Here is an 18,706-nt window from a genome sequence, read left to right on the forward strand (position 1 = left end):
GTGCAAATGTAAGCCTAAGCTTCAGTGCAGTGAAAAATGAAGAATGTACTAAGTTCTCAATGCATAATCGTTCTTCTGATGACTGACTTTTAATGGCGTTTATAATCTATCTACTTATTAGCTTCAAACCATGTGTTAGTGATAACCAACTTTTTTTTTTACTATTATCAACAGCAACACAGTTTACCGTGTGGTAATTTACGTAGTTTACATGTGGCTTCATGGAAGGCCAGTTGCCTGGATCATTCTGACATGTGTTGTTTTTAGCACAGTTCAGTACTCCACCAGAAGCAGTGTTAGAAACTCGGATATATAAACTAAGTGCCAAATGGCTCCTTAAACCAAGGTTACAGTCCCCAAAATGGAATGTCTAATTTCCTTTTTTGGGCAATAGAGTCTTATTTTTCAAATGGTGGACTGAATGACTGATTCTCAGTTAAACCTTTGGCTAGTTCAGATGACCACCTTGAGCTAGGTTAAGAATTTTGAGAACTTAAAGAAGAAAAGTCACTTGATCCAAGGCCAGTCTCCCTCCCTCCCTCTTGGCCTATTTAGGGTTGCCATACATCTGGGAAATCCCGGACATGTCTTCTTTTGAGGGTCTGCATGCCCATCCCAGGGGCAAATGTTCGAGTTTCTGGGGTAAATTTTTACAGTGGTGCCTCGCAAGACGAAAAGAATCCGTTCCGCGAGTCTCTTCGTCTTGCGGTTTTTTCGTCTTGCGAAGCAAGCCCATTAGCGGCTTAGCGGGCTTAGCGGATCAGCTGATAAGCGGCTTAGCGGATCAGCTGTTAAGCGGCTTAGTGGATCAGCTGATAAGCGGCTTAGCGGCTTGGGAAAAGGGGGGGAAGGAAAAACCCCCCACAGGAACTCGCAAGACATTTTCGTCTTGCGAAGCAAGCCCATAGGAAATTCGTTTTGCGAAGCACCTCCAAAACGGAAAACCCTTTCGTCTAGCGGGTTTTCCGTCTTGCGAGGCATTCGTCTTGCGGGGCACCACTGTATATAAAAATATATATATGTGCAGGCGGCTCTGGCACAGGTGACTGGCATGCACAAGCAGGAGACACGGCAGCTAGTAGAGATGACTGGCAGGAAAATTAGCATGGGTTCCCCCCCCCCAAAAAATTGTCAAAATATCTGGATTTTTACTTCTTGAAATGTGGCAGCCCTAGTCTTACCTCTTTCTTAACGGTGACTGCTCCTGCTCAGGCTGCACAGGAGAAGCATTTTGGTTCCAGAAATTCATTTTGGTTGTCCAGATAAAAGATAACTGATAGAATTCTACAGGAGGGGGTCTTGGTGGGCAAGAATGGTCCAGATCTAATGATCCTTAGGCATGCACCTTCAGGTGCTGGAGGTGTCTGGCACGGTTTTGGCCCCCAAGTGGTTGAAACTCGGTCGCAAGTGGTCGAAAATGGCGTGCAAAATGCGCCTGGCTAATTTCAAACGCCAGTGCTGAGGGCCTTCTGGCGGTTCCCTCGCTGTGAGAAGCCAAGTTACAGGGAACCAGGCAGAGGGCCTTCTCGGTAGTGGCACCTGCCCTGTGGAACGTCCTCCCACCAGATGTCAAAGAGAAAAACAACCACCAGATTTTTAGAAGACATCTGAAGGCAGCCCTGTTTTGGGAAGCTTTTAATGTTTAATAGACTATTGTATTTTAATATTTGGTTGGAAGCCGCCCAGAGTGGCTGGGGAAACCCAGCCAGATGGGTGGGGTATAAATAAATTATTATTATTATTATTATCTGAAGCGGGAAGTGTGGTAGGATTCTTCTTGCCTCTTCACAAGGCAATACAGATGGACTAGCTTTCCAAGTGGTTAGATGCACGCTTTGAATTACTTGCAGGAAAATTGCAATATGAATCCTCTCCATGTTTTGTTTCCTACGGTGACACTGGCTGCTTTTATAACCCGCATCAGTTGCATTGTGTTGCCAAGAAATAAGAAATGAACGAGGCATCTCAGAAAATACCCACATACCCCTGTCATGGCTTTCTCCAGTAACCCCAAATGCTATGCATTCAACTGCAAACATTTTGACGTAACTTGGATATCCCTATTAAGGTGGGGAAATGGGGGGACCATGTCGCCGGGGAGTTAACTGAGACAGGTTTCCTTGCAAGATGGAAAATGAGATGTTATAATCGTTACACAAATGAAGTGTCACACAAATCTTTACCTCTGGAAAATGAATTGGGAAGATGGCTGTAATTTTTAATTAAACTGGTATGTATGATTGCTGAACTCAAAAGTTCCTTGGAATTTCTTGGAAAGGAAGATGAAATCGAAACAGCTGCTGGGATTGTATTGTGTATGCTCCATTTGCAGGGAAAGTAACACGTTCAGCACACTGGAAAGTGTATCATGAGCAAACTTGCCTATCTCATTAAATGGATGCACTACAAGCCAGGAGCTGAGAGACGGATCAGTCCCCTTTTCCCAGCTGGAATCCCAGCCATCTGCGATGAACAAGATCTTTGTATTGCTAGATCCAAATAACTAAATCAAAGCTCTTGGCTTTTCAAACGCATGATCTGTGAAAACTGGCATTGTTAAAATGTACAGTTATTTTAAAGATTAATTCAAATATACAATCCGTACATGTGTATCTCTGTTAAACAGGAGGCCTGGAGTTTTAAGCTCAGATTTTTTTTATTGTGCCTTCCAGAGGTTGCTTCTAAGAGGTTGATACTTTACCCAGCTTTTGCTCTAGCTCCTGCCATTGTTATTTTTTTCCTATTCTAGAAAAGCTGCAAAAAGTAATGACTAGATACGGGGGCCCACTAGGGGCACATTGGAAGATGGCCGACAATACCATCTCTCCGACCCACACGGGGTAATTAAGAGGCTGTTATGGGAGTAGGCAGCCTGCCTTGTTGCCCCAAGGAAATGGGGAACACTGCCCTTGCCTGCTGTGCCCATAAATCGCCCCCTAATTCAAAAGAAGGGGGTGAGGGCCCTAGGCAGAATGCCTCCGTGTGGACCTCGGCTCTCCTGGACGCTGTCTCTGATCGCGCACTAGCTGCAGCAATTTGGAATAATTAATTACAAAAGAAGCAAATGCACATATTTCAAGTGAAGAAGGGGAGTGAAGACTGCTAATTTAAGTGACCTCTGCGAAAGAAGACGACGGGTTGGAGAAACAGGAATATTTTGCGATGAAGATACACCAAAGGCTGGGTATGTTGACAACGGGACTGAATGGGGGGGGAACCTTTTTTACTTTCCTTCTGTGTTATGTACAAGAACCCCTCCTCATTAGAATCGTCGGTTGAACTGACCCAAGCAGGATGATTAAGGTCTGTGTGGAGATAAACTTTAACCAAAAGTATGCTTTATGATCAAAAAGCAATAAGAGCTTTTGGAATGGTGCAGCAATTAATTCGGAGTCACCATCTTGCCAAAGGATTTATAGCTGGGAAGAGGAACGGACTTGTTTTCAGACTGCATTCCTCGTGAATCTCCTCAGAGGTTTTGAGAAAGGAGGCAGATTGGTGAAGATTATTGACGCTAAGACTGTTTTGATGTATGGAAGTGATGTTATATGGAAAACGTCTGGATATGGCTACTGGATAAAAAAAAAATATCCACGCAGGATTGCAAACTGTTCTAACCAGCTTGTGGAGACTATCGGAGGTCACAGAGAAAGGAAAAATATATGAAAATAACAACAAGAGATGTGGAAAAACAATAAGAAAGGACTGGATAGTACTGTGAACATCATAAGGTTAGATTTGTGGACATTAAAACAGCAGTAAGAAGCAAGAAGTTGATTGGATCCCCTTCGGAACTTGAAATATGGGTACCCCCAACAAAAATTTAAAATCCGGCTGTGTAATTTGGAATTTATGTAATTTGTTTCGATTTGATGTGATTGGTCGGTTAATAAAAAAATATTCTTAAAAAAAAAGTAATGACTAGATACTGTTAGTTAAGCCTTGAAAACAACAAAATAGAAAAAAAACAGGGTTAAAAGCAGTTTACTTAAGAAGAAAGGTTATACGGCCAAATATTACTGCAGAATTTATCATACTAGTATTGAAGAAACACGGCTTATCCTCAAACGAACTTCCTTGTTTTACAGAACTTTCCCAAGCTTGAATGCAACATGTCAAAATCATATCCTGGATTCGACAGAACCAACTGGATACCATGGTACGCAGAAGGATCAGCCTCCAAAAATAAGCAACTGAAGATTTTGCTGATGTTTTCGCAAGTTCGTTGCTTTCTCTCACCTTAACTGCTCCATTTTAAATTAATAAAACAACTTTTGCACCTTCTGTAATCTGTCAACATAAAAGCAAAGCCTTCCCAATTTTTTTCCTTTTCACATTTCCAAAATGGATGAACTAGATAAACAAAACACTTCAACAGCCATCATTATTGAAGATATTTTCCCCCCAATTTGTATTTTATAAAGTACCACTGATTAAAAAAACACCTATTGGAATCTGCTTTTCGGTTTATATCTAATAAGGTATTAAAAGTATTTTTTAATATTCATTGCCAAATGCATTATGACATTGGAGTCCCTAGATGTTTCCCACATTCTGAGTGTTTTCTTGTTATGTAAAAAGTAATTGCTAATCTTCCATATCATTGTTACTCTGTATTAAATGCTTAATTTTTTGTCAGGCCTCTAACTGGACGGTATTTTCCTTTCAGCACCATAACAGAATGTCACATTTGAAAATATTGAAATGAACATGGCTCATCTGGTCTCATTTTGGCTTTGATCTGTTAAGTGACAAAATTTACTTGATCAAAAAGGGCCCTTTATCTAAACCAATTCCCCCACAAAAATGAGTAGCTCAGTATAGCTTGTTATCAGATTTGTTGATTAATATCATGTGAAGGGGGACATTTCAGAATTTTAATGTTCATTTACATTCCACATTGTTAAAGAGACTTGACGAGGATTGCATGTTAAATTATTTCAATACTTGCTTGGTTAGAAAACGCAGCATATCATTTGATCAGTGGTACACAGGTTGTTGTCTCAAATAATTATTTTCTCCTTGCATTTTTCAAACTATTGTCAGTCTGTATTCTTGTTAATTCTGAGCCTAGGTTGTAGGAAACAACTGAGCCACCCTGAAACAAAACCTTTTATGACACTCAAGTAGATTTTTTTTTTTTTGCCTGCAAAATCTAAATGTATTTTTGCCAATTATAATTCCATGCCTTGATGCATGGTGTTGAGATAGTGGTTAGAGTTTCCTCCTCCCTTTCAATATTTATCTATCTATCATCTATCTATCATCTATCTATCTATCTATCTATCTATCTATCTATCTATCTATCTATCTAATCTAAATAGTCTTAAGTTTTATAAAGGCAAATACAAAGCTTAATATCTTCCCCCCTTTTTAAACCAAACCAAGACTTTTATCTAGATACAATAAAAAACACAAAAAGGGGGGTGGGGAGGAGAAAGAAAGAAAAAGAGAAAAGAGATTAAAAGAGAAAGTTAGAAAAATAAGATTCAGAAAGTAAAGAGCTTCTGATTCTACATCTATATGCTATATAAATACAATATTCACTTAGTCCAATCCAACACCCAACGAAGCCACTTTCTGTATCAACAAACATTATCTCCAATCCTCCAATCCAGGTAATCATTATACCATTTTCTTTTTCACATAAAAAGTCCATGAGAGGTTTCCAGGCTTTAACATGCCAATTTTGACATCTCAGCTAGGTCTATATCTAGGGCTGCCACACACCCGGGATTTCAAAGGTGGAATCAACATGCAGGGGAAATTTTCCAAATGGTGACGCTTCGCCCTGTATCTTGGGCAAGTCAATTGGAAAACCACGGGTGTGGGGATTTTTTGTGTTTTTTGAAAAGAAAAAAAGTTCAACAACTTTGGTGTTTTCCTAAGAAAAGCTCAACAATTTGGGGGTCTTCCTCAAAAAGACTCAACATCTTTTAGGGTGTGTTGGTTTTTACTTTTTGAAATATAACAGCCGTTCTTTCATTTTTGGTGATAAGGGGTCCTTTCCTATAATTCTTGAAACCTACCACCCAACAAGGGGACGCGGGTGGCGCTGTGGGTTAAAGCCTCAGCGCCTAGGGCTTGCCGATTGAAAGGTCGGCGGTTCGAATCCCCGCAGCGGGGTGCGCTCCTGTTGTTCGGTCCCAGCGCCTGCCAACCTAGCAGTTCGAAAGCACCCTCGGGTGCAAGTAGATAAATAGGGACCGCTTTCTAGCGGGAAGGTAAACGGCGTTTCCGTGTGCAGCTCTGGCTCGCCAGAGCAGCGATGTCACGCTGGCCATGTGACCCGGAAGTGTCTCCGGACAGCGCTGGCCCCTGGCCTCTTGAGTGAGATGGGCGCACAACCCCAGAGTCTGGCAAGACTGGCCCGTACGGGCAGGGGTACCTTTACCTTTACCTTACCACCCAACAAAACTTTTGGGTAAGGAGATGTCTGGCCGACAAAGGAAAGTACTTTACATAGGACATAATTCTGTTTATGGATTTTACCGCCAGAAGTTCATAAGTGTTGCCCTCGAGCTTAGATGACTTTAAAAGGGGGCTTAGACAAATTCATGGAGGTGAAGTCTTATCAGCTACTAGGCATGATAGCTAAGTGTTGAATATAGATTCCAAATGTGGTTTGTCTCTCAGTACTGTCAAGCAAGAACAGGAGAGGGCTGTTGCTTGACCTTGTGTCCTGAATCCTGAATGCTTTAGTTTAGATTCCTGCATTGCAAGGCGTTGGACTAAATGACCCTTGATTTGCATGTGTGCTTTTGAAATCCCTGCAGATCGTGCTTCTTCTGATTGAAAGCTTTCCTCACCTGTTAATCCCCCCCTTTTTTTTCTGTAGCAAGGATATAGAAGGCCACCAATCTGCTCAAAGACCAGATTTTGAGAACACACATGCTTTGCAGGTCGTTGCCAAGTTTGAAGAAAGTTCCTTTTTATAGCAAAAGCTACGCTTTCCGTCCAGATTTTCTGAAAACGAAGTAGAAACATGTTGATGGCGATAATACTGTTATGTACATGGTTTTTTTGTTTGTTGGAGGCTAGGGGGCAGTCTGTCTCCGTAAGTGAAACCAAATTCATTTTCTCGCTCTTGCTGGCTCCTCTTCAGTCAGTTTCCCCTCTCTTGGGCCTTTCCCATCGAATGAATGAATGAATGTTTGTGGCCAGTATTTTGCGTTGAGGTTACACATTCTTACAACGGCCCCACTTGAAAACTGGTTCCGTCAAAAGTTCAGAGTTTAGCCTGCTCTGCTTTGAGAGCCACTGAGATAATGTGATTTGTTAACCTTATAAGTCACCGCATGGCTTCTTATCAAATGCATGGCTGGTGGTGATTTCGTGACCTGGAAGGCGATTCCCAATTGTAAGGTATATTATTGTCTCTACCTGCCTGCATTACCTGCCCTTCCTACAGGTTGCTGCTGAAGCATAGCATAGCAAGTCAGAAAAGAAATAGATAATCCTACAGAGAGACTCCACAGCTGCACAATTTTTTGCTTTGTTTTTCAGCTGCTGTTATAGTTCTGTCTTCTCTGCCGATAATCTCCAGACGGTCACAATGATGGCTTCCTAGCTAGCCAGCTGCTCCAAAGGCTAAGCCACAGGAAGAGGCTTTGCGTGTTCTTGATGTGCCAGAAAAGTCGCCAGCACATGGATCATGGGGCTACGTAAACGATAATTTGCAACGTGAAAGGCGGGGAGGAATGAACTTCCAACTCGCCAGGAGAGGGAAAAGACACTATTTTTACAAGGTTCAGGTGTCTTTCTAGCATTTCCCTGAGCAATTTGCATTTCCGTTCCTTGTAAACGTAGGAAAGTTGCACGTTTGCCAAAACTCAGCAATAAAGTCGACTAAACGCTCATTATGTTGTGGTAGTTTTAAAATAGTCTTTTTTAAAAAAAGGAAATTCTAATGCACAACTTTCTTCAAGACCGCAAAAGAAGGTATTTTTAATGTGTTAAGATATTAGAAAATTTCTTTCATGGTTCCCAGTATCCTACTTCGGGGTAGTAATGTTTTGGATGGATTGGTCTAATGTTTTTCCGTTCCTGGCATATGCTTAGATCAGCAGCTTGAATGTGTAGTTTGCCCACAATCTGGTGAACAGAAGCTCAACGCAGGCCTGTTGTGTAGCCTTTCCATTCCTTTCCTTCTCTTATTTTTATCTCCAGCAACTTCTCACAATTCCTGCACATCATTAATGTGTACGGAGGCGCCAACTTCTCGGGATGATTGAGGGGGCCCTACGCGACACGCACAACCGGGTGAAGCCAAACACCTTCTGAACATAGAGGGGTCCTGCCTCCCTCAAATAAAAGAAACCTGGAGGGGCCCCCAAAGTGCCTCGTCCCCCAGGAACTGGTGCCTATGAACATATACCATTGGTGGGGAACCTTTTTCAGCCCTTCTGGGCATTCTTTTGGGGGCCGCATATGGGCCGCGGTTGATGATTGCCAAATCCGGGTCTGTTTATGTGGGGAGAGGCGGTCTGTGACATATTGTGACATCTTTGTCTCTAGATGCCCAGATGTCATCTGTGGCTACAAGTGCCTTCCTCAGCTTGTCTAGACAAGCAAGAGATATTGTCAAAATTCAAGGCCGTATTTTAGCCACATAAAGACCCCAAAGGACGTTGTGTCAGGGGGAGGGGTATTATTCCCAATGGTTCCTTATACCTCAACCATTCTCCGTTTCCTCATCTCATCCTTTTAATCTTTCCACGATCCGTGTTCTTCTTCCCCTTTTCAAATGCTAGTTCTGTAGGATGATGATAACCTTCTGGTCGCTGGAAGAGGTAGTTAATCCTTCTCACTGGGAAGCTTATCCCCTGAATATTGGGGGGGGGGGGAAATGAAAGTATTGGTTGAGACAGTAAGCAGAAGGAAGAAAGAAAGGAAAAGAAGACCTTTGAGCAAATGGCGGTTAGACTACTTGGAACATAAATTCATAAGACTTTAACCAATTTATACCAGCTGCTATTCAGATTTTTCAAGCTAAAGTGTCATCCCAGCTACTTTTTGAGATCCCAATATGGATACAAGCATATCATAATGATTTAGATAAGATACACGCGAGTTTCTTGAGACGTATCCTGGGGCTGCCAAGTTCAATCAAGTATGAGACGATGTGAGGAAGCAAAAAAGTAGCTACAACCAGTCATTATGGCAGCAACCATAGCTTGTGACATTGAAATACTCGTTCTGTGGTGGCTTGGTTTTTCCTTTGAACGTAACCAGCTCTGTTTCCCACCTGTATGCAAAGGAAGGAATTTAAAATGGGGAAGTTTGCTTGGCGCAGTTTAACCAGCGTTTGCAATGCTGAAACACTCATAGTTCCTGCATGTTAGCTGAGGTCCCTTTCTCTGATTTTATTTGCGGGTATTAAGACCTCTTTGTTTAAAGGAGATGACTTGTGGCGAGGTAGATCCCAGTGTGAGTAGCGTTCCTCAACTCAGCTATGAAGATCACTAGATAGTTCTGGTCTTACTTTACATATAGACTGTGAGGCTAGGATATTATAATTTGCTTCTGGCTGCAGGATGGAATACAAATGTTATAAATTCTCCTCTTGTTGTGAGTTAGGCTTCCAGTAGAAAAAAAAATTGAATTCTGATGCTAAAAGATGAACTTCCATGTGTATACATAAGGCAGCCTGTAGTGTCGTTCATTATTTGTTACATTGCTAACTATTCAAATACTCATCTCTGCTGTGAGCCCTGGAAGAGCTGCCCCCTGCCTCGCAGGACCTTTTCCGCCTGACCTGGAAGGGCAGGACCCTGACTGACTCCAGCTACAAAAGCTGAGGCTGCTGAACAGACTGTTGGTTGGGGTATAAACACTGGCAGACGGTGGGGTGCCATCACGGCTGCCCCCTTGCCCACACTGGGTGCCACGCCCCCAGGACATGCACAAGCACCGCCCCCACCTGCTCTCCACCCCCAGGTGCTGTAGCATGAGCTCCGCCACTGGGTATAAATAGCAAAATTATTATTGGTATTATTATTATTGAATGTGCAGGACCTTTTCCACCTGGCCTGGAAGGACTGACTCCAGCTACAAAAGCTGAGGCTGCTGAACAGACTGTTGGGGTGGGGTATAAACAATAAAAGTATTATTATTTTATTATTATTGAATAAAGGTAAAGGGCCCCCTGATCATTAGGTCCAGTCGTGACCGACTCTGGGGTTGCGGCGCTCATCGCGTTATTGGCCAAGGGAGCTGGCGTACAGCTTCCGGGTCATGTGGCCAGCATGACTAAGCCGCTTCTGGCGAACCAGAGCAGCGCACAGAAATGCCGTTTACCTTCCCGCTGGAGCGGTACCTATTTATCTACTTGCACTTTGACGTGCTTTTGAACGTGCTTCCCTCTCACCCCCTTTCTTCCTCAAGTGCCATTCCATAAAGTGTCACAGTCCCGTAAAAAGATGCATAACCCAATTATTATAATCTTCATCATGTATTTTCTTCTTTTCTTCACAACGGAGGGCAAATACATGGGCTTTGATGAAGTATACGCCCTACTGGCATTCATTTCTTATTGTTCTGCTTTGACACATTTGCATTGGCATTTCAGGTCCTGCGGCGTGCACCTTCCCGGAGAAGTTTAAAATCGGTGTTCTATACTTACTAAATTTTGGGAGAAAGCTCTGGATTTTATAACTATGACTGTTCCGGAAAAAAACCTAAAAGCAGAGAATATTCTTCTGAACTATATACCTACTATATGGAAGTAAACAACCCGACAACAAAAATGGATTATATGAGCTGTAATGGTAGCCAAGAGCCTGATATTGATGAACTGGAAGAGTGAAGATTTGATCTCCTTTAATCGGTGGATTGATAATATGATAATACTTGCGACTTACAAACGGACCGCTTACAGACGTAGACTCTGCTTGGATAAATATGACAATATTTGGAACGGATTTATACAAAACATAGACTATTAATATTTCTATTAGTACAGTGGACCCTCAGGTTACGTTACCTTTGGGTAATGTAACTTTCATGTTGTGAAAGCGGCAAACCCAGAAGTGTATTCTTCCGGGTTTCGCCTTGCCTGCATGCGCAGAAGTGCTCTGCACACCTCGCGCATGTGCAAAAGCGCTCTATTGCTCCATGTGTGTGTGCAGAAGCAGCACCTCTACTTTCAGATTTTTGGGGGGTACATACGGACCCCTGGAACGAATTACATTCGTATCCAGAGGGTCCACTGTATTAGGCTAACAATATCAAATTTATCAAAGAATGTATAGGTTTGGGTGTTTTTGGTATGTATTCAAATAATGTTCCCCCCCTTTACACAGTTCTTTGTTTTGTGCTTTTTTTCTTCTTTTTGTATCACTTTACTGCTTTATATTTGAATTTCCCCCTAATAAAATATCATTTAATAGAAAATAAAATAAAATAAGAAAATCAGTTCATGAGATTTCCAGAGCTCTCCTCCTTGTCACTTCTCCATCAGCTTTCGGTCCATTTAGTCTGGGCCTCTCCTCTGTACGGCTCCAGCTCCTGTTGTGAGGGATCGGCCTGCTTGAGTGATCTCAGCTTTTCCTGTCACATCACATTTGCATAAAAGAGGACGGATAACCAAATTTGAGCACACAAATGAAAACGCTAAGCGCCGAACCTGTCACAGTTGTTGTCCAACTAATTGTGAAAAATCTGATTTGCCGGCTTTTTGCTGTTCATCATCCAGACCCCCTTCTCAAATTTGCCGTGCCGTTATGCTACCATACCTGTACCTTTTAAACTGTCTGCGTGAACCTCACGCCCTGGGGATTACTTACCTCTCCCCCCAGCTTTTAATGTCGGCTCATCTACTTGACGAAATTAGGCCACCACGGCAAACAAACACATAATTAAAAACCTGGTAAGACAACGGCAGTTGCATCTCCCTAAATTGATATTTGCGGTCGTGTACTGGCGTGTTGAGTGCCCTCCCTCTCTAATTCTGTGTGGGGTTTTTTTTATTGTGTTGGCAGAATATATTGCTACTTGTTGTCATCGTTAAAGTTACTTCCAGGGATCACATAATTAAACCCTTATTGGTAAATTTACCTGGAAATTCTGAAACCTATCTCAGGTATCTTCTCGAAGGTAAGACAAACGTTATTACCCTGGCCGTGTCAAAATTTCTCTCGGAGGTCATAAGAATTAGAAGTCAACATCCTCTGGATAAAACATAGTGGCTGCCTTGGGTTGCGAACGTGCATCTCACACGGATCACGTTCACAACCTGAGTGTCCACTGTATAGCCATCCAAATTGGTGGCCATCACACCTTTTGTGGGAAGAAATTCCATAGGTTAACTATAACTTTCAGCATAAGTGTGTATCTGTTGCATATACATACACATCAACCCTGAAGGTGTAAAACAGGTATGAAGTATATCTTTTATCTACGGCCAATTCAGATGTTTGACCTGGGCTTGATCTAGACACATCAGAAAAGCGTTTCAGGAAAACGCATTGTAAACCTCAAAGAGGGGAATCCCGTTGGCGAAAGACTGGACTCCACAGCACCATCTGGCGTCACAGTGTTATAGTGTATATAAAACGTTTTTCTTTACTAATGTAGCCGAGTCCCTGGTGTTCTTGGTTCAGTGCAAGAGGAGAAGATGAACTGTGCAAATGTGTGTGCTTGCTGCCGTGGAAATGTAGTTGTTTGAGTCAAGGTATTGTGGGTATGGATAAATTCTTTATGGGATTACATGTGTGAATCCTTACACTCCACAAAAGCCGACTTGTGCGGTGACAAGAAAGCTCAAGTCCGGGCTCTCCACACTGAGGTCATGGATCCAGGAATGAATAGCTGAATGGCTTTTAAATGCCAGCCGGCGAAAGCTGAATAATGTTTGCTGCAACACTTATGAAAAGCACTTACGCTCTAACATTGTGCCTTAAGGGATCAGGGAGTTTTGCTGTTAAAAACACATTGTTTGGCTTTTAAATTTTGAAAAGCATAAGAGCGAATGGCATCCATTAAGTGTAAGGGTCTGTGTTTTAATCAACACTGAAAAATGAGGGGGGAGGGAGCAGAACTACAGGTTATAAGTGGACTCTACACACCAATGGATTTGCCACATAAGTGGAGGGATTGGTGTGCATCACATAATATCCAGACTTCGTCTTTTTTTTAAAAAAAGACATTTTATTGGTTTTAAAATAAAAAGTACAAATAAACAGAGATCAATAGAATCATACTGTATGAGGGGATTCTCCAAATCTCAAGACTCACCCCCCCATCCCATTCATGGAGTCTTATTTGAAACATCTACAACTGCATATTAGTCCTATTTTTTATATCAAGCCATATTCATAATATTTTTTACATAAGTGAGTCAAAATCCTGCTCTTGTTTCCATCTGCTTCCAGTGGTCTCCTAAATAAGTTATAAATAAGTGCCAGGTTTACGTATAAGCCAGGCATGGCCAAAGTTGGCCCTCCAGCTTTTTGGGACTACAACTCCCATCACCCCTGACCACTGGCTAGGGATCATGGGAGTTGTAGGCCAAAAACATCTGGAGGGTCGAGTTTCAGGGAGTCTGATCTAGAGGACCCACAGATTCTCTGCTCCACCTTCATTTATGTGGTCATCTCTCACCTGAATGTGCATCTGTTTTTCACCCAAGATGGCCAGTTCTTAATTCCTAAGTTGTACAAATTGAGCTGGTGAGGATTCATGATCCCAAGTTTACTTTTAGAGGTATTTCCCCGCACCCCCCTTGCCCGGTTGTAAAATTTCTTGACGGAATGTTTGTACAGAACTGACACAAGGTATGTGTGAAGTCTAACGATCCATTTAATTTTTGAACCAATATTAGTGGGAAACTGTTTTGTGCCGTTCCCCTAGGTCTCAAACACACAGCTCCTTCCTATCCTCCTATTAGACATCTATTGACATTTGATTAACAGCAGTCCTTTCTCCCGCTTCCATTAGTACCTCTGTGAATTGTGCAGGGATTTTTCTCATTTTCCCTTGTCTACCTGGGCAAATAACCGTCCCTCCATTCTCTCCCTCTCCCCACGTTCTCTTGCAGAGCTAGTAAAGTATCCACACACATGCAATTTGATTTTCTGCAGAGCATGTCAGAACTCTATTCTCCTATAATAAGTTCTAGCATGTGCAAAACTTTTGTTTTTTCATGCTTGCTCATCCAGTTATAAAGCGAATTAGGTTTTTTACTCCTATCAACACCATAAGAATGATAGGCTCTGATCTTGAAACGGGCACACAGCATTCTCAGACAACTGCATTAACAATGGAGGATGTGAAAGCCACCTTGTATATCTCCCACAATGCCTCAGAGTGATGCTGTGTTGGGGTATTATGGGGCAAGCACAAGAAGAAGAGTTTGGATTTGATATCCCGCCTTTCACTCCCTTTAAGGAGTCTCAAAGCGGCTAACATTCTCCTTTCCGTTCCTCCCCCACAACAAACACTCTGTGAGGTGAGTGGGGCTGAGAGACTTCAAAGAAGTGTGACTGGCCCAAGGTCACCCAGCAGCTGCATGTGGAGGAGCGGAGACGCGAACCCGGTTCCCCAGATTACAAGACTACCGCTCTTAACCACTGCACCATACTGGCTTTCCAGAATGGGCTTTCCCACCTCCTTTATGCTGTAGCCCCCAATGTCTCTCGACAAACAGAATTATACAGTTGGAAGGGACCCCAAGGGTGATCCAGTCCAATTCCCTGCAGTGCAGGAATGACAGCTAAATAATTCCAGACAGATGGTGAATGAAGCATAATAATAATAATAATATTATAATAATTATTTATTTATACCCCGTCCCTCTGGCTGGGTTTCCCTATCCACTCTGGGCAGCTTCCAAAAAAGTATTAAAATACAGTGGTCTGTTAAACATTAAAAGCTTCCCTAAACAGGGCTGCCGTCAGATGTCTTCTCAAAGTCTGGTAGTTGTTCTTCTCTTTGACACCTGGTGGGAGGGTGTTCCACAGGGCGGATGCCACTACCAAGAAGGCCCTCTGCCTGGTTCCCTGTAACTTGGCTTCTCACAGTGAGGGAACCGCCAGAAGGCTCTTGGCACTGGACCTCAGTGTCCGGGCAGAACGATGCGGGTGGAGACACTCCTTCAGGTAGCGTCAGGCATAGAGTCCACCACCTTCTGAGATAGTTCATTTCACTGTTGATCAGCTCTTACCATCAGAAAGTTCTTCCTGATGTTTAATGGGAATCTCCTTTCTTGTAACTTGAAGCTATTGGTTTGGTTTCTACCCTCTGGAGCAGTAAGCACAAGTTTGCTCCATGTTCCCTTCAGATACTCTGAGGCGGCTATCACATCGCCTCTCGGCCTTCTCTTCTCCAAGCAAAACAAACCCAACTCTCTCAACCGTTCCTCATAAGGCTTAAGGGTTTCTTAAGGGGTTGAGGTCTCCCTAGAAAAGTGTTTGTAGCTGGGTTTGTGTGTGGGATAGGTGGAAATAAAAAAGACCACCCCTTGTCTGGCTCTAAGTTACGGCTGCCATACACCTAAAAGTTGTATAGTTATTTATCTCCTTGACATCCAAATAATAATACAGTGGTACCTCGGGATAAGAACTTAATTCATTCTGGAGGTCTGTTCTTAACCTGCAACTGTTCTTAACCTGAAGCACCACTTTAGCTAACGGGGCCTCCCGCTGCTGCTGCGCCACTGCTGCACAATTTCTGTTCTCATCCTGAAGCAAAGTTCTTAACCTGAGGTACTATTTCTGGGTTAGCGGAGTCTGTAACCTGAAGCGTCTGTAACCCAAGGTACCACTGTAATAGTAATAATAATTTTATTATTTATACCCCACCCATCTGGATGGGTTTCCCCTGCCACTCTGGGCAGCTTCCAGCACATAAAAAATGGTAAAACATTAGACATTTCCTGATACAGGATTGCCTTCAGATGTCTTCTAAAAGTCAGCTAGTTGTTGATTTCCTTGACATCTGAAGGGAGGGTGTTCTACAGTGTGGGCGCCACTACCAAGAAGACCCTCTGCCTGGTTCCCTGTAACCTCACTTCTCGCAGGGAGGGAACCGCCCGAAGGCCCTCGGAGCTGGACCTCAGGGCTGAACGATGGGGGTGGAGACGCTCCTTCAGGCATACAGGACCAAGGCCGTTTAGGGCTTTAAATGTCAGCACCAACACTTTGAATTGTGCTAAGAACTGTTGTTATACGGTCTCGGCGGCCACTCCCAGTCAATAAATTGTACATGTGATTGCCCAGCCGTTGTTGATGACTGTCAGCAAACAGGATCAGTTTGAGGACAGCTGGCTCAGTGTTCTTGGAGCATTTTATATGTGCTTGCATCTTACTCCTTATTTAACCCATTGTCCCTTATGACATACTGTATTAGAGCTATCTGAAGTTAGATGCATGGAATTTAGGCTTGTCCTAGAATTTCTGAAGCGGGCATAACATAGGAATTAAAAGCCTGAATGTCCACATCTAGAGCCACCTCAGTATAATCATGGGCTTGCTGAGTAGCCTTACAGTAGGGTTGCCATACGTCTGGATTTTACCAGGATTTCAAAGGTGGAATTGACATCCAGGAGATATTTCCAAAAGGTGGTGCTTTGTCCTGGATCTTAGGCAAGCCAATTGAAAATTTGCCTCTCTTTTGGCGTTTTTGTAAAGAAAAGCTCAACAAGTAACAATTTGGGGGTGTCCTGTTTTTTAGTTTTTGATATATGGCAACCCTACTGCAAGTAGCTCCTGCTCCTACTAGAGCTCGCTTGAATCCACACTTTACAAATCCGAATTTCGGTGGTGGGGATGACAACAGAGGGAAAGGAAGGATAGCAAAGGATGAATGTAAGCAAATGAAGTTGCTGGCAGGGTTTTCAATTACTAAGCAGTATTTATTCAGAATGCATAAGAAAACATTAGTCTATTAGAATATTTAAATGTTTCACTTAAATACTTGCAGTAGGAAAGATTAAATAAGCAGATGCTTTCTTGTCGGAGTATTCCTTTTAGCAGCTCTTCTCTTCTGCCCAGGCTGAATCTCCACTTGAGATCTCAGAGGTTGCCATTTCAGGACCCCCTGTGCCTCACACCTGCCTAGTTTCGTTTTTACATGACCAACCCTGTTTGTTTGTTTTTTAAAATAAAATTACCTTAAATACCATTGATGTTTAAACTTGAGAATCCAGATCTTGTATTTGCTGCTGGGAAAGGAGCTATGAAAGTGCGATTAGCGTTTCTACAGATCATTGGTTAAAACAATTTAACCAGCCATTTCACAACTGAATAAAACCTCCTAGAGTAATTACACCATTTAGCTCAATGTTGAGAATAATGAGATTATATGGAACAGATGCCATTGGTCAGGCCATTTAGATATTTGGGCTGTTCCTCAAGAACATGTTAGAAAATGTACCTGATTTAATTGCCTGTTACACACAAAATATCAAGAGCGCCGTACTAAACGAACAAGAATAACTTGGAAGAAATTAAAATAGGAGAGTTGGAAATTTATGCCAGTCACAGCTATAAGTTGGTACAATTATGACCATTTATAATCAATGGTTTCTTGCCAACCAGTGGATGTTTATTTCCTATAAGTAGGGGTGTGTTGGAGAGAGTAGAAATAAAATGAAAAAGAGAAGAAAAAGAAAAGTCAGTGGGACCAAATAAAAAAGAACAGGTGAAAGGCAGGACACTAGAGGTGGGGAGAAGAAGTGGGGAGGCCAAGGGTAGTTCCAGGTGCATAAGAACTGAATGAAGGGATGAACAAGCCAGGTGCTGACCTTTAAAGTCCTAAATGGTTAGGCCCTGTATGCCTGAAGGAGCAAGGGACACGGGTGGCGCTATGGTCTAAACCATTGAGCCTCTTGGGCTTGCTTATCAGAAGGTTGGCGGTTCGAATCCCCTTGATGGAGTGAGCTCCCGTTGCTCTGTCCCAGCTCCTGCCAACCTAGCAGTTCGAAAGCATGCCAGTGCTGTGGCGGGAAGATAAACGGCATTTCCATGCTCTCTGGTTTCTGTCACAGTGTTCTGTTGCACCAGAAGTGGTTTAGTCATGCTGGCCACATGACATGGAAAGCTGTCTGTGGAAAAATGCCGGCTCCTTCGCCTGAAAGCGAGATGAGTGCTGAAACCCCATAGTCACCTTTGACTGTACTTAACTGTCCAGGGGTCCTTTACCTTTACCTTTTTACCTTTACCTTCATCCCCATCGTTCAACTCCAAGAGTCTTCTGGCAGTTCCCTCGCTGCTAGAAGTGAAGCTACAGGGAACCAGGCAGAGGGCCTTCTTGGTAATGGCATCAGATGTCAAGGAGATGAGTAACTATGCAACCTTTAGAAGACATCTGAACTCAGCCCTGTATAGGGAAGCTTTTTAATGTGTAATGTTTTATCATGTTTTTATATATACTGGAAGCCACCAAGAATGGCTGGGGCAACCCAGCCAGATAGATGAAGTACAAATAATAATAATAATAATAATAATAAATTCTTTAACGTTCCATTTAACATTATCCTCACTTCCTTTCTGGTTGCAGATTTTGATCTCAAACTGAAACTTAATGGAGCCGATTTGAAATCCTTTATCTTTCCTTTCATGGTATGCAACTAAGTGCGTTGGTAGGGTTAACATAAATTGAGCAGTGAAACGTATTACCAAGATTAAGTAAGATTCTAAGTAAGAGAAGAAACCACAAAGGCGGCAGGGGGGAGTTCGATATGTATTTGTGTTGGAAGTACATGACT

The 18,706-nt window shown here is 42.7% G+C and overlaps 2 long non-coding RNA genes across 2 annotated transcripts; both read left to right on the forward strand.

The window, feature by feature from the left end:
• The first annotated feature begins 1,774 nt into the window (after window positions 1-1,774).
• Window positions 1,775-5,036, forward strand: LOC309368363. Its single transcript, XR_014167734.1, has 2 exons — window positions 1,775-2,004; window positions 4,089-5,036. It is a non-coding gene; the product is annotated as an uncharacterized lncRNA (long non-coding RNA).
• Window positions 5,037-6,406: 1,370 nt separating this feature from the next.
• Window positions 6,407-7,859, forward strand: LOC309368382. Its single transcript, XR_014167756.1, has 2 exons — window positions 6,407-7,010; window positions 7,412-7,859. It is a non-coding gene; the product is annotated as an uncharacterized lncRNA (long non-coding RNA).
• Window positions 7,860-18,706: the final 10,847 nt, after the last annotated feature.

The sequence above is a fragment of the Podarcis melisellensis genome (assembly GCF_964234715.1).
Source record: "Podarcis melisellensis genome assembly, chromosome: 4".
Taxonomy (NCBI): Eukaryota; Metazoa; Chordata; class Lepidosauria; order Squamata; family Lacertidae; genus Podarcis; species Podarcis melisellensis.